Genomic DNA, 14,507 nt, shown 5'->3' with positions numbered 1-14,507 from the left:
AGAGATAGGATTAGACAAGATCATGACAATGTCTTAATCCTATGATATGAGACAGCAATCATTCAATAACCTAAAACTCGAGAAATAAATGACAAAAGATAAGATAAGATCACATAGCAACTAAGACTTCTTGAAAGATTCCTAGGACCTAAGTAAATTTAACATGTGAATAGGACCTACTAGGTGAACTAGATAGGTAAAATTGTTGGAAGTATGTGTTGATGTGGTTGTCATTGATGTCAAACTTCTTGTTCCGAATTGGTCTAGAATGTCTATGGCAGACTTATCTTGCTGTGTTGCTGACGTTGTTGTAGTTCTATTGGTTGTTTCAGAAGTGCTTGGGTCTGGAATCTATTGTTGGTGTTGAGTGTTGTTGTTTCCTTCATTAGATATAGTTTCCGTATTATGGATATAATGGTTTTGTGGTACGGAAACATCTTTGTGTTCTCTGGGTGTTGTGGCTTTGATCATTGTTGGTTGTGAGATTCTATGTTAGACCTATCCTTAGGTTCGGATATGATTTGTGGAAGCATGTTTGACAAGTTATGGGTCTCACCGTAGCGTGTGGAGATCCGGATTTGAGTTATTTGCGTTGGAGAGTATGTTGTTGACTGTTAATGGCTTATATGGATGCGTAGCATGTGGATATGTTGTTGGTTATGTTCCGGTGATTGAGGATCAGTGAATTGATCTTTGTAAGTTGTGTTTTGGTTCCCTCTTTCTCCTAGAGTGGATCAGTGTGTATATTTTTGGTTTAGAAAATGCATTTTGATTCAGGTCGACTTGGTTTAAGCTTTGATGATCTATCTTGTATATAAGGGTGTGTATGATTGAGATGTGCTATACAAGAGAGCAATGATCTGAGTAAGTATACCATTGATCGGCTTATTGGTACCTTAGAAACCTATGAGATTTCAGAAATGGAGCAAGAGAAGAGAGAAATGAGAGAAGTAACATTTAATGTTTTAAGACTTGATGATCTAGAATGGAGTGGAGATCTAGATGAAGCTGAAGTAAATTTTGTGAGAAGATTGCAACGAAGCATTGGAGAATACAAAGGTAAGTTACCTCTGAAATGTTTTTCTTGTGGTAGAATTGGACATTATGCTTCTAATTGCACTTACAGAGAAGACTATAAGAGACTAGATAATGATGAGAAGAAGAACAAGTTTAAGAGATGCAATTTTAACAGAAGAGAGAAGAAGGGCTTATGTTCTATTGAGAAGCATACATCAGAAGATGAAGTTGATGATGATTTGAGTGAATGATGCAGAGGGGTATGGGATTGCTCCTTAATAGGCTTGGTTTCCTTCTTGTCTCAAAGGGTTTCTTGTTGGCACCATCCAATGGTCCAAGTTTCAACCTTCCAAAGGTTCAAGGTGACTGCCCTAGACCCTCCAAGGGTTCTTCCTAATCAGGACAACTCACTTTCACAAGGAGACTCTCACTCCCTTGACATCAACCCTTCAACCAAGGCCACTAGCAACCTCAATCCCCCTACCAACAAGTTTATCAACTCAATCAAGGAATTTCACACTTGCAGACATTAGGACATGTTTAAAATGACATTTAAGATGTTTGGGATCATCTACACCACATTTAGAAGTTATCCCATGACAAATGCATCTTTAAGCCTAGACAATGCACATAAGCGTTCTAGGTCCTAAAACTGGTCTTTTTTCTCAATAACTCCAAAAGGTTTCAAATGTTACAGGGGTTTAATTATTGCTTTGAACACCTTGTTTTTAGTTCTCTCTGACTCCAAAGTTTGGTCTTTGGGTGATGAACCTAAGTACTCCAACCCTATGACCCCCTACAAAGGATGCACTAGCCAGTCTGCAACAAATAACAACAAAACTCTTCACCAGTCAATCTGCCCAAGGAAAATATCAGATGGAGAGGGTCTGCACATGTGAGAAGAACATGTTCATGCCAAGAAACTTCATGTTTCAATCTGCTGGTGAAGGGTTTTACTCCAATCTATCGCTGCACAGGCTTGCCACATCCACCATGTCAAGCCTAGGGCTTCAAACCAAGGGTGCCAAACACAACCTCCTGCCTTCAAAATTGAAAGAATCCTTTATAATACATGCCACTCCATCATTCCAAGAAGTTTCAATCCATTCACACGTTGGAATGTGGAGTTTTGAACCAAAAAGCATCAAAACCCACATTTTGAGGGTTTAACAGGGCAGCGAGGAAGAAAATTGGATATCTCTGCAACCACAGCACTTCAAGACCTCATTCCAAGTGCAAATGAAAGGTAATTGATTATACTTTCTTCCCCAATGACTGCCCCAAGCCTCCAAATCCGTACACGTCCGTACAACACAAAATAGCAGCAAATTTCGCAGAAAAAAAACACAGTACAGCAGTTTGAAAGCAAGAAATCTTGTTTTTTCTTCATTCCAACCCAATGACTTTGTCCCTCAGGCTCTTATCACGCCTAAGGACTGTTACAACCACCCTCAACCACCCAAGTAGCCGTTGAGGAACCATTGTTCAAATGAATGTTCATGTTTTTACATTGACAACCTTATAATAAGGTCCTTAAATGACCAAAAACTTAAAATCTAGCCTTCCCCTAGAAAAATAACAACACTCACACCTATGTTGATCTTCTCACACCAAAAACATATGCATGATACCCTCATAAGGCTAAAAACCAAGTTGACAACACTTGGTAGCCTAAGGGCTTATTACAAACAAAAGGACCCAAATATAGGTCTTGAAATACAAAGGAAAAGAAAACCATTATAAGACCTTCAAAAGGTCATGGAGCCATGCTCCTTATAGCAAATGACATAAAAACTCATGGGGTGCCCCTGCACCAGTGAAGAATCCTTGTTTCTGGCAATTGGTGATAAGGAGAATGTTTTGGAGAAACCGAAAGAAGAGAAATCAGTTAAGACTACACTGTATGCTAAGATAGAACTGAGTACATGGATTAGCCTCCGAATGTTCAAATCATATGACCGGTGTGATAAAGACAGGTTTATTAATCTCAAGAAGTATGACGGAAGATTAGTAAAGTTTGTTGGACAAGATGGTGCAACTATTCGAGGTATTGGAAGCATTTCTATTGATGGTAAGCATAAAACTAATGATGTTTATTATGTTGAAGGATTGAGACATAGTTTGTTAAGTGTTAGTCAAATGTGTAGAAAAGGATATGAAGTGTTGTTTAGTAGCACCGGATGTGTGATCAGAAAGGAGAAGACTGGTAAAAGAGTCGTAGAAAGAGTTAGAACAAGTGGAAATGTATATTATATCAAGGATAGAAAAGAGAATGAGTGTTTGCTAGCGTAGAAGGTTGAGACTATTCCAATCATTCCAAAGAAGACAAGTGATCCAAAAGAAAAGCAAAGATAAGGAAACAAATGATGAAGAAAAAAAAGAAGAGGAAGAGAATTCAGAGAAAGAACCTACTAAGTATGTTCAGAAGCATCATTCAAAGAATCAAATAATTGGAGATAAAACAAAAGGTGTTCAGACAAGAAGGAAGATTGCAGAAGCTCAAGATAAAGCTAATTACTGTTTTCTATCTATGACAGAGCCGAAGACTTGTGAGGAAGCAAGCAAAGATGAGAGTTGGGTAAAAACAATGGAAGAACTAAATCAGATTCAGAGGAACAAGACTTGGGAGCTGGTACCTAGACCAATGGACAAGAATGTAATAGGAACTAAGTGGGTATTCAAAAATAAGTTAGATGAGCAAGGACAGGTGACAAGGAATAAAACAAGGCTGGTATGTAAAGGATATTCTCAAGTGGAAGGTATAGACTTTGAAGAAACTTTTGCTCCGGTAGCAAGGATCGAAGCTATTCATATGTTTCTTGCATTTTTTGCTTACAAGAACTTTAAAGTTTATCAGATGGATGTCAAATCAACATTTTTGAATGGAGATCTAGAAGAAGAAGTTTACATTGAGCAACTCAATGGATTCAGATTGACAAAAGAGCCGGATATGGTATGCAGACTGAAGAAGCCATTGTATGGACTTAAACAAGCACCTAGAGCTTGGTATGCAAGATTGGATAGGTATTTGCTTCAATAGAATTTCAAGAAAGGTACAACAAACAGCAATCTTTATTTCAAGATTGATGAAGATAAGTTGTTAATTGTTATAATTTATGTTGATGACATTATATTTGGAGGAGATGACAGTTTATGTAAAGAATTTGCTAAGGAGATGGAGAGAGAATTTGAAAAGTCAATGATTGGTGAGTTATCTTTCTTTCTTGGGTTGCAAGTTATTCGGTCAAAAGATATAATTTTTATTTCTCAGAGCAAGCATGTGAAGGAAATGTTGAAAAAGTTTGGTTTTGATGATTACAAACTGGTTACAACTCCTTTAACCGTTGGATGCAAGTTGAGCAAAGATGATGAGTCTTCGAAAGTTGAACAAAAGAAGCACATATCGATGATTGGTGGATTGTTGTTATTGACTGCATCCAAACTAGATATCACGTAGGCTGTTTGTTTGGTAGCTAGATTTTAGGCAAATCTAAAAGTGACACATGAACAAGCTGTAAAGGGAATTTTCAGATACTTGAAAGGTACTGTTGATTATGGACTTTGGTACAAAAAAGGTGGAGAATTTATGTTGAAAGCCAATACTGATGCAGATTGGGCTGGAAGTGTTGATGATCGGAAGAGTACTAGTGGTGGTGCATTCTTTTTAGGGGGCAGATTGGTTTCCTGATTCAGTAAGAAACTAGATTCAATTTCCTTATCTATTGCTGAAGCAGAGTATATTGCGGCAACATCTTGTTACTCAAGTAATGTGGGTTAGACAGACTCCTAAGGATATCAAGGTAACATATGATGAAGCAATTCCTATTATGTGTGACAATACAAGTGCAATAAACATTTCAAAGATTCCAGTTATGCATTCAAGAACAAAGCATATTTCAATCAGATATCATTATTTAAGGGAGAAAGTTGTTGAGAAGGAAGTTCAACTGAAATACATTTCTATGAAAGAGCAGGTTGCAGACATTTTCACTAAGGCATTGGCGAAGAATATTAAACATAGGCTTATTACGCATTGTTGGAAAGCTCTTGTATAATTCATCCGATGTTAACGGGTTACTTCTGTTTAACAAATAAGGTAGGACAATCCCTCTTTTGGGTAGTATTAGACTGAAATTATATTTCTACAAGTCATCACCATAATGGAACTGATGCTCTGCAAAAAGGATTAGAAAATCTGTTTGATGGCAACACACACAAGAGCACAAGAAACAAACATTAGTGTTAGCAACAAAAGATTATCCTAAACAGGCATATCAAGAGAGATATTAAGCATGAAATAGAAAGCATATAAACATGGAATAAAATAGCTAATCAAGATGCTCATAGTTGCTCCTCCCTTGTTCCTCTCCTCTCCAAGTCCCAAATGAGTGTAGCTCTCAGCAGCTTTTTGCACTATGGATGCTTATGGAGGATTGAGATTTAATATTAAGCTTCAAATATGAAATGAAAAGCTAAATACTATGCTATTGATGCTAAAATGATTGATTTTACCAAAAAGACAAGATTTTAGTTATGCTATGCTAAATGCTCTCTAAAAATGTCTATAGCCTAAATGCATACAAGTTTTCAGGATCTGGATTATGAAGGAATGGGCTCTATTTATAGGAAAAATGGAGCAATGGATGGCCAGGATTGAAAGGTTTAATCAAGGGCCAAGCTTGAAAGTTGGGGATCCATGTGCACAATTTGCACCAATGAAATGGTGACAAGTGTCAACATAAGATTGGGTTGAAAGAAGAGGTTGGAGGCATTAAATGTCTGAGGAGACCTCATGGTTATCTAGAAGGTAAGGGTCAAGCCTAAATTAGGATTACCCACTGGATTAGGAGTTAATGCAAGGATAAACCTTTGTGCAAATGATTAAGAGATAATCATGGTCAAAGCATTAAAGGCTTGATGAGACCCTTGGGTTGGGTAGAGGTTGAGTCAAAACAAATGTTTTAACCATGTAGGAGGGTTTGGGTTAACCATTAATGGTTTTTGAAGACTTTGTGGATTAAGTGGTTGAAGGTTGGAAGCTTTCAAAGGTTATCCAAGACTTTGAGACATTTAGTGGTTGAAGGTTGGAAGCCTTTAATGGTTATCAAAGACTTTTAGGCTTTGAGAAGTGACTCCATTTTGCTTAGGAATGTGACAATAATTAGGGGATGGATTAGGCTAATTAGGAAGGGGTTAGAAAAATCTAGAAGGGGATTAGATTTTGCAAGTGGATTTGGTGGGTGAGGGAAAATAGGATTTTATTTAAAATAAAAATTCATTTATTTCAATAAATGTGTGCAAGTTGTATTTGGATAAATATTCAAATAAATATTAATTTATTTAAATGAGAAAAAGGAAGATAAAGCATTAAAATGCTTGAAGACTTTGAGGGGAACCATTAAAGGCTTGAAGACTTTAAGGAAAACCATTAAAGTCTTAAGAAGACTATAGAAGGAAGCCATCAAGTTTGAAGACTTTAAAGCCATCAAGTTTGAATACTTTAAGGGAAACCATTAAAGGTTTCAAGTGGGTGAGGATAAATAGGATTTTAAATAAATAATTTATTTAAAATAGTTGTGCAACTTGCTTTTGTAGGAAAATACAAGTGGGTGGAGGATAAAGGTGATTTAAATAAATTATTTATTTAAAATAATTGTGCAACTTGCTTTTGTAGGAAAATACAAGTGGGTGGAGGATAAAGGTGATTTAAATAAATGATTTATTTATTTAAATGTGAGAGGTGGGATTTTGGGGGATTTAAATAAATATTTAATTAATGTGAGAGGTGGGATTTTGAGGGATTTAAATAAATATTAATTTATTTAAATGTGAGAGAAGATTTAATTAAACAAATATGATTTATTTATTTAATTAATGGTATGAATTTGGTTAAGTGAATTAAATCAAATAAATTGAATAATTTATTTAATTAATAGGAGAAGAGGGTTAAGATGAATTAATAAAATATTAATTTAATTAATTATTAATTGATGGTTAAATAATCAAATAAATACTAAGTATTCATTTAATTAAGTGGACAGATTTATGTGACTACATTTGCCCGTCTCAAAAAATACTAAGTATTCATTTAATTAAGTGGACAGATTTATGTGACTACAGGAACAATATTAAGACATTATTCAGAAAGCAAGGTAAAGATACCCCAAATGAGCTAGATATACTTTTAAGAATCAGATCAGCATCCTTCCCATGCAAGTTGTTAAAATGGACATTTCTTCCAAGCATTATGATATTTTAATTTAAGATTGTACACTTCCATTGGTGGTGATCTTTAGCATTTTTACTATGAGTATTGAATCTTATGTTTCTTCCAACAGGGTCGTTGTATGAGTCCACTTAAAACTGCTCTCTATTGTCTTTCGTTGGTCAATGATGCCCAATCTTGAGCATCCATTTGGATTGATTTTTCGCTAAGTAGATAATGTTTTTGTCAGAAAACTGCTTGTCCAACATGCAAAAGGTGAGCTTAAGTAGGGGCAATGTTATTAATGGAGTCTTAGAGAGTGGGGTAAAGCACATGTTTTAGGAGGGAAGAAATTTTCTTTTCAACTCTAAAGAATATACCTGGCTAAAGCAGCACCCACACTTACCCTTGATTCAGCTTGGATCAGCATCCACACCCTTTCAAGTATGTAAATCCATTTTCTCAGGTATCAATTCCTTCTACTTCCAGAAACATTTCAACATTAGATTAAGATGTTTTTTACTAAAATTTATTTTACAGACGTTTTCAGATTTCACTTATTAAACAGTTCCAAATTTATAGCAACACAAACCTAGATTCCTGCAGTTTTGCCATGTTTCCTGTCAGTTTCAGAATCTTGTTCCTTTTTATTATCAGATTTTGTCAGGCAATCAGCCCAAGTGCAAGGGAAACATATGGCGCATACTCTTCAAGACCTATCTTTTTCAGAGCATGCTGACCTTTATAAAGTAGATCAAAATAAGTGGCAGCTACAATTTGAAGAAATTACTGAGAAGACTATGAGCAAAGCCTAAAAATCATTTAGCCCCCTGTCCTATCAGCAAAGCTCCAAACCCTAGTGAAGATTTTTGTGAACATGAGGTTGGAAACAAAGACGTAGGCAAAGCTTGCTCTATCCTTGAAATCAACATATTCATAAAAAGGCCTTTGTTGGATAAGTCCTTATTAGAAAGGTCTGAATAAAGGTACCTCAAGCACCTTAGCACATAATGATAAAAATTATGCCATTGCATCAAATACCAAATACAAATGCAAGACAGGAAGAAGAGCAGCTGCCACGTTTGGATCTTTTGTGTTTCTCCTAGAAATTATAGTTCCACATGTGGAAAAGATTTTTGCCACATTTCCAGGACTTTTATGGGTCAAACCTATGCCTAAAGTTTCTCTCAAAATTAAATGGCTAGGTCTAAAGTAGCACAAAAGCTTGTTGAAAAAAAGTTCTTTGCAAATCACAGCAGCCATAAAGAGTGGCTGCCTTATGTGTTAAAGTCAAAACCTTGTGATATTGTTCTTTCTTGGCAAGCCAGATGCTCAAGACAAAACATATTTTCCAATGGTTAATCTAGTTTTGGCTTATTAAAGCATCAGTTGTATCGTGAATGAGATTAGTGATGTTAAATCTTTAGCTAATACAATGGATATTCCACTCTTGATCAATGTGATTGGGGAATCTTCAATATACTTTATTCAAACAAATCCAAGCCTTCAACGATAGTTAACATTTTTTGTGGTATGCCTAATGTAGTGCATGACCACAATGAAATCATTCAATGTTGCAGTAGTGATAATAAAATTGACCGTAACTGGTCCCAAGCCAATTGATCCGAGAGGGAATGTTCCCTGAGGAATGGAACATCTCAATAAGCAAAAAGTTAAAAAGGATGAGAAGGTTTTCTATTCCTAGCTATACAACTTGCTTAGAGGGCAAAGCAATTCAAGAAGAGAGGACGCTTTGAACCTTTCTTCCTAGTCCTCTGATATTAAAAATTGTGAACTTCAGTCAGCGAGGCTCATTAGCATTTTATAATTGTATCTGGTAGGTGAATCTGTGACCAGTTTTCTGTATCTAATGGGACCAATTGTGTAGGTCCACTTGTCATCTTTTTTCTATCTTTTATCAACCAGTATGGGCAAGTCTTGTGGTTCCGTCTCATTTTTGGGTCTTTTATTCACCAGTAGGAATCAGTCTTGACTCTTGTGGGGTCCATTTTGTTTTTGGTATAGAAAATGTAGTTTTTAAAAAGAAAAATAATTATCCTACATACAAAAGTAATTAACATTAAAGCGGGGTTATGTTATAAATACACTCTTAGAGAGTGGATAAAGCTTGTGTTCTTTAGAAGAGCTCTCTTGCACAGTTATGAACATTAAAGACTGTGATCGACCAAGGCAGCACCCCTATTTGAGGGGGCATCCACACCCTCTTGGGGAAGTAAATCTATTTTTGTTCTGTATTGTTTCCTTCTATTTCTAGAAACATTAAAACAACAGATTACAGCAATTCTTTTCAGAAGTTTTATTCAGTTGTTTAGAAATTACATTAAGAGTTGTTTTATGTAACTAATATTCTAGGGAATTATATCTGTCAAAGTCTACAGCATTGCATTCTAGATCTCTACTGTCTTCTCAGAATTCTGGTTTTTTTCAGTTCAGAATATTTAATGTTCAGATCAGCTATAACATGTTAAGTTGGGCTCAAAACAATTGTGGATTCTTTTAATGTTCTTTCATGCAAGTCATTTCACATATATTGAGTCACCAACCTCATTAAGACCCACTAATCATTTCAAATAAACTTGGATACATGGTCAAAGATGATGAAGAGATAAATGGTGGGTGAAGAGGAATACATTCCTCAAAATTTTGTAGCTTCACTCCCTTTATTTTTGAAAGAAACATAGATTTTGGAACATGAAATGGGCTCGGTCTAATCAATATTCTTATTAGAATATTTAATTATATTTTAGTCACCTATATTTAGTTCCTTGTTTAATGGTCATTTAGATTTTAGTTAATTAGCTTTTAAGCTTTATTTAGCATTTAGCTTTTTCTTTTTAGATTAATTAGCTTTTAAGATTTATTTAGCGTTTAGCTTTTTAGTAGTTCACTTTAAACGACTTGTTCTTAATTTAGAACGTCGTCTTGTAATCTCTATATATACGCTTGTATATTGTTGAATAGATTATCCGATTATTTAATCATTCATTCAATTTATTTTTCATGTTCAAACAAAATTTGTGTCAGCATTTTGATATGACAGATTTGGGACCTCTCCATTATTGTCTCGGTGTAGAGGTTTGGCAGACTGATAGCCACATATTCATTTCTCAGTCAAAGTAGGCCAAGAGCCTACTAGATAAGTTTCGAATGCAAGATTGTAAACTTGCATCTACACCTATGGAGATAGGGCTCAAATTATCAGCCAAATCAGATTCACCTGTAGTGGATGAGTCTTCATTCAGGCAACTAGTGGGCAGCCTCATCTATCTCACTGCCACTAGACTTGACATTAGTTATGCTGTGAGCTATATTTCTCGCTTCATGTCAGTCCCAAAAGTTGAACATTGGGTTGCAGTGAAGCGTGTGCTTAGATATGTAAAGGGCACTCCTGATTTTGGCATTTTGTACAGTAGAAGCAAAGATCCTAGGCTGGTTGGTTTCACAGACTCAGATTGGGCAAGTTGTGTTGATGACAGAAAGTCAACTTCTGGGTATGTTTTCAACTTGGGTACAGGTGCAATCACATGGACCAGCAAGAAGCAACATGCAATAGCTCTTTCCTCGACCAAAGCAGAGTATCGGGGAACTGTTAAGGCAGCATGTGAGGCAATTTGGCTACGTAGGATGCTTGCAGACATGCAAATGTCTCAACCAGGACCTACTCCCTTGTTTTGTGATAATCAAGGGGTTCTAAAATTAGCCAAAAATCCAGTCTTCCATGAGCGGACAAAGCATGTGGAGCTTCATTGTCATTTCATCCGCCAATATGTTGAAGATGGATCAGTGATACTGCAGTACATTCCTACAGAAGATCAAACTGCAAATATCCTCACCAAGACCTTGAGCCCGGCAAAGTTTCTCAAATTTCGACTTGAAATGAAGTGTTGAAATCGGCAAACCCTTTTGCAGAAGAGTACCAACTCCAAAACTGACTGCAAGATACCACGGTTGCAGATGTTCGCCCTGGCAGGTGCGACCCAAACTAACTGCAACAAAGCATGATTTTGAGGAAAAACTGTCAAACCCTGAAATAGGAACCCTCGAAAAGAGAATTTACGATTTTGAGGAGAAAATTGAAAAACCAAGAAATCTGAAGTTAGAAATAATCGTTTTTGTGGAAAAAAACAGTAAAACCCAGATAACTAAAATCTTACGTGAATATCGCGGATTACGGATGAGATAATTTTTAAGGGAAAACTATAAACCCTACGAACAATTTTTGAGGAAAAAATCGTGAAAAACCCTCCCATGATTTTTTGTGGAAAAAATCAGAAAACCGACAGACAATTTTTCAGGAAAAAATCGTGAAAACCCTGGGACTTGTAAGACGAGGTCTGGCTTAAATCAATCTGATAAAGGTAACGATATTCAGATATCGTGAACATGCACTGTTTCCAAGTGTTGTGGTTGAGGCCACTGAACTTCTGACTGTGTTCCAACATGATGTTGGTCAAAGATGCCATCACAGAAACTGAGGTTGAACATAGTCAACCTAGTGAAGGCACAAAGAATGAGACAAAAGATTCTGATTAAAAATCAGAATAGAAGCAGCTACACAAAAAATCTGAAAACCTGGAGTGGAATTCGAGACACGAATTCCAAGGCGCGAAGTTCGAGGTTTGGAAGAAACCCATAAATTAAAAAATTTCTGCAAACTTAAAACAGCATAAATGGTGCCCAAAAAAAACAACAAAAATCTCAATGTCCACAGAAGTAGCAGAAATTGTGAACTGTTTTTAAATTCCAAGGCAAATTTGCTGGCACAAAATTCAAGGTGCGGAAAACGATGCACCCATAAAAATCTGAAACCAACCAAGAAAAGCTCTCGAAAAACCCACCAAGAATCTGAAAACAAAATGCAGATCTTACGGCTCAAAAATTGAGGCACGAAAAACGATGCACCCAAAAAAATCTGACGATGACCCAGTTGAGGTCTCGAAAAACCCACCAAGAATCTGCAAGAAAAATAAAATTCCGACTTGAACTGAAGAGTCAAAACCCTAGTCGAAAATTGCAAAAACCCTAGGAAAATTTTCAATCTGCAAAAAAAAACTCCAGGTTGCAAGCCCGAAAATCTCCAGAATTCTAAAAAAAACATGAACTGCTGCCCAACACAGAAATTTGCCAACAAACCAGAAACCCTCAAAAAGCCTTCTAAAAAGAAAAATCATTTTTTCATTAAAAAAACAATAAAAAAAATCTGGAAAATATTCCAAAAGAAAGGCATGAATTTTTATTAAAAAATTCGCCAAACTTTAAAGAACCCCATTGACCTGCTCTGATACCATGAAAAATAAATTGAATGAATGATTCAATAATCGGATGATTACATTGAACGATATACATGTATATATAGAGGTTACAAGACAATGTTCTATAATTAGAACATAACGTTAAAGTAAAAGATTAAAGAGCTAAGCGCTAAATTAGGCGTAAAAGCTAAATTAAGCTTAAAAGCTAATTAACTAAAAAGCTAAATGACCATTAAACAAGGAACTAAATATAGATGACTAAAATATAATTAAATATTCTAATAGTTATTGCATCAACACTTGGAGGTCTTACCTAAAGAGCATTGCATCACCACCATTATCAATCCCAAAGGTATAATTTTGTCAATTCAACATTTCATTTCTGATTTAGCCTCTGTCCTACTAGGGCTAAGCTCTCTTTCATCCATCATAGCTGTTATGGAGGTGCAAACACCAACACGGGTTTTGATTTAGGCAAATGCCTATACAACACATTTTCTCTCTCTATGTGTACGTTACAGATCCGACTATCGAAATTGACAGAATTATGTAGAGCAGACAGAGACAAACAGTTCCAAATTTTGAACAGGTGAAAATCCAAGGATTAATTCAGTTAGCTCCATAGTCCGACACTTTTTGGTTGAATTTTGGAGTGAGTGATCTATAGAGTATCCTGATCTGAAACATCAACAAACAAAGACCCCTGCAGGACTAATGGGCCTATCTGCATAGTCTGGCACTTTCAACTCCTAATTTCAATGATAGGTTCCTTTTTGCATCTCATTTCTAGATCTATACTTCTGTGTTAGATTCCAGTTCTATGTCTGTCTGTTTATGTTGATTATTGTTAGTTTCCTAGCATTTTACCTAGTCATTACACATTCACATCAAATCAAATCAAACACAGAAAGAGGAAATAATCACACATAGCATTCAACTCTCCTTTAAGACTGAAGTTAGATCTTGGTGGCTAGTTCCTCCAATGAATGATATTGATTCGAGATCTCAGTTTATGTCTCTAAGCTAGTATCCTATTTCAGCACATTTCAATAATGTTATAAACAAAGTTGCATGGACACGGATACAGATACAAATACAGTATCGGATATGGCCATATGGCTGGATACAACATTCATAAATAACACATACACATATATTGAACACAATTATCCAAGGTATTAGAGGAGATTTTCATTGCTTCAAAAGCAATATAGACACATAATTGCTACATAAATAATTATAAGTTGATTTAACAATTTACAATATCCAAAAATAGTAGAGCTACATTGAAAGATAATTCTCATTTGATGTAGGTTTTGTTTATACCAATTTTTTTTTTCAAATTGTATGAAGTTTTCTTAAATTAAATTTATGAAGATTGACATTAAATTTTGAAAAAATCAAATCACATAGTATTTGGCACGGTTTAAAATCAAGGTTTTTTGGGTATGCATGGGTACAATATCCAACGTGTATTTGGGCTGTATCGGATACGTATCTATTTAGGATACAGGGATACACGCCCGCCCGGGGAGGGACTCAGGAGTTTCTGGCTACTCTGGTTATAAATAAATAATAAATTTTAATATATGACTGAATTTAAAAATTATTAAAATTATGCCATAAAATTTAAACCTAAAAGTTTTAGGTTAAAAAACATTTATTAAAGATGGTAAAGGAAAACGAAAAAGACAATGAACATTGCACATTAATAAAAATAAAAAAACAAATGAACAGTCAGACACTACTGAGAAGAACCGAACACTGCTGGTAAAACCTGAGAGCCACAGTCAAATATTGCTCCCATGCCTTGTAATAACTGAACAAATGAACTGACAAACACATGGTCATGTCACTGTCAAATGCCTTCAGATCGACAGCACGCATTCACACCTTTGGAACAAATGAACTAGTGCAAAAAGGGTGCGGCAAAAGCACAAAAATGGTTTCCAAAACACAAAAAACTAAGGCACTCACAAATAGCTGTGATGAAAACCAAGTTACTGGCAAAA

At 35.6% G+C, this 14,507-nt stretch overlaps 1 protein-coding gene across 1 annotated transcript in view; it reads right to left on the bottom strand.

Annotated features, from left to right (window-relative positions):
- LOC131030157 (uncharacterized) overlaps window positions 1–14,507 on the bottom strand; it is a 62,382-nt gene that overhangs the window by 21,749 nt on the left and 26,126 nt on the right. The gene's annotated exons all lie outside the window — the stretch shown is intronic.

The sequence above is a fragment of the Cryptomeria japonica genome, chromosome 5 (genome assembly GCF_030272615.1).
Source record: "Cryptomeria japonica chromosome 5, Sugi_1.0, whole genome shotgun sequence".
NCBI classification, from domain to species: Eukaryota; Viridiplantae; Streptophyta; class Pinopsida; order Cupressales; family Cupressaceae; genus Cryptomeria; species Cryptomeria japonica.
The sequence above is the reverse complement of the archived record's forward strand: the minus strand, read 5'-3'. Positions and strand labels throughout refer to the sequence as shown.